Below are 2,854 nucleotides of genomic sequence, written 5' to 3'. Positions count from 1 at the left end.
TGAATAATAATGGGAAAACCAGGTAGCTACCTGGGATATATTAACATTGGACTCATATATTACTTTGGGTTCCATGATATGTTCCAAATGGATCAAATCTTCAAATATAAAAAATAAATCAATGAAAGTAGTAAATGAATACATGAAATAGTATTTCATAATCTTAGAGCATGGAAGGCTTTTTCACTGTCACCCAAAATCCAGAAACCAGGAAAATATATCAAAAAATTCAACTATCTAAAAAAATTTTTAAATCTCTCCCTGACAAAAGTAGCCCCACCATTAAAAAAAAAAAAAAAAAAAAAAAAAAAAACTAACAAACTGGAAAATACCATTACAACTAGTCCCAGACAAAGAAAAACCTTCCTACTATGTATAAAGCCTTAGAGATTAATAAAAGGCCAATAATTCACTAAGAAAAATGGACAAATATTATAAAAAGGCAATTCAAAAAATATGCAAATTGTTCTCAAATATATTTTTAAACACTTGATTTCACTCATAGCAAGAAACATGCAAATTAAAGCTTCCCTAAGATAACATTTTTCACCATAAAATGGGCAAAAATCCAAAATTTGACATTATGTCCTGTTGCCAAGCTATAGAAAATAGGCACTGTCATACCTTACTGATGGGAGTATAAATTTGTGCAACCCAGATGGAGGGCAATTTAGCAATAGCTATCAAAATTCCAAATGTATGTGCTCTTAGACTCAGCAACTCCACTCTGGGGAGTTTATACCTTACGGAGATATTTGCATATCTACAAAATGGCACACATAAAGTTTATTTATTGCCGCATTGCAGGCAACGGTGAGAGATTGGAGAGAACTGGGATACTTGTCAGCGGAAAGCTGGTTAAGGAAATTCAATGAAGTATTCTGTAACAATAAAAAGAAATTAAAAAGCTCTTCGTATATGGATATGGAAAACTCTCTAGGATACATTACAAAAGAGAGAAAATAATATATTTGTATGGTTAGTTACGTTTATTTTACATTTATTTTCAAAAATCTCTGCAAGGGTAAATAAAAGACCAAAAAAAGAGTGGTTATCTGGCCATTGGGGCCTGGGAAGTCAGAACATGAAAAATCAATGTGGGAAGGAGATCCTTCATTGGAAGTTTTTCATACTTTTTGATGTCTTTACCATGGAGGGATATTATTGTTCAAAGACTTTTTAAAAATAATTTAAAGCAAGGAACCACCCTAACAGTACTGTCAAATACATTTAATTCCACAAGCGGCTTAAATCCACTGCAAGTCTAGCAAGACCCTCTGTGCCATTAACAGGTACGCCCATTAGGGTGGTTTTGACCGTAGGTGGTAGAAGGCCTAAACAATGAGATGGTTATTATTTCAAATCACAAAGCATCCAAAGTCAGGCTGTCTCAGGGCTGGAACTGCCTCTGCAATTTCAGGTGTCGCCCGACCGTGGCAGCCAAAACGGACAATATGCCCACAACCTCCTGTGCACCGTGCAGAAAGCCCCAGCGGATTCCTCTCAGGTGCAACTGGCCAGTGATGTGTAACACGCCCATGCGTGAGTTTCAGGGGAGCCTGGACACAATGGCAACCGCAACAACAGTCACCACTAACATCTACTGAGTATTTCACATGTGCCAAGTGCCGTCATAAGCACTTGCCATGCCTTAACTCACGTGCTCTTCAAGGCCATCTATTAGGGGAGGTAGTATATTTATACTTATTTTACAGAGAAGGAAACTGAGGCACAGGAGAAGTTAAATAAGTCACAGTAAGAGGTGGAGCTGAGACAGACACTTTGGCAGTCTCGATCCAAAGTCACCGATCCATGCCATGGCATCCAATATGCCATGCGTATTCCCGAAGAATAAATCTTCAATTTTCAACAGAAAGAGGCTGATCCCTCAACGCAAAGAGGTCGGTTCTCCCAACAAGGAGGGATAGAGAGAAATGACAGTGGGCCACCTAGCCAGCAGTGCTCCCCCCTAGGACAGAGTGCCCGAATTGCAGCCCTCGCGTGACACACGTCCAGCCGTCGGTGACAGATACCGGGCATGCGGTGGCCACCTCTTTAGATCTGCGTCGCCAGTTATCAGACGGGAGGAGACCTCAGGATCTTTCTGGAAGGAACAGTAACAGCAGCTCCACCCAGAGAACCCTCTAAAGCAATACTCCTCAGGCCCCCAGAGCACCCTGGGATGAGCTCCAAGAACAGCCCGGCGTCTCCCCAAGGGCAAGATGACACCAGGAGGCCGAGGACCCCCACGGGAGACCCGGGGCGCCCGTGGGCTGCCACACACCTGCACAGCTGCAGGCCAAGCGTTGGCGCTGCGTCCCCCTGAGCTAAAGTGGCCCCGACGGCAGCCCAGCGCCTCCCTTGCCCCAGGCACTGCGTCCGGGGATCAGACAGCCCTTGGCCGAGCCTGGCTGTTCACAGACGCACCCCAGGGCCCCCGGCTCTGCAGCTGCTGAGACCCACGCGGGGATTCCGTGCTGCGCCGCCCGCCGGGCTCTGAGCCTCACCTGCGCCGGGAGCCCCCCTGCCAAATGGGGCGCAAACTCTTTCTTTCAAATAGCTCTTTCTTCAAAATAGAAGCTTCCACCTTCTAGGACCTTCCAGCAGCTACCCCTGCCCCCGGGTGCTAAATATACAGACCCCTCCCCCTCCACTAATCCAGTAGTTTCTCATGGCCTTGTCTTTTCCCAGAGCCAGAGACTCGGGGAGTCCGTTCCTGCCCCCCAACACCAGGCCTGGAGGGGGGGGGGACATATTCTTAGCCTTAGGGGACTTTGCTCTGCCTTAGGTACCAGCCCGGGAGCTGGATGCTTCTAGACTCTGACAAAGAGGAGCTCCGGGCGAGCAGAGACCA

Source organism: Canis aureus, chromosome 5 (assembly GCF_053574225.1).
Source record: "Canis aureus isolate CA01 chromosome 5, VMU_Caureus_v.1.0, whole genome shotgun sequence".
Classification (NCBI taxonomy): domain Eukaryota; kingdom Metazoa; phylum Chordata; class Mammalia; order Carnivora; family Canidae; genus Canis; species Canis aureus.
The sequence above is the reverse complement of the archived record's forward strand: the minus strand, read 5'-3'. Positions refer to the sequence as shown.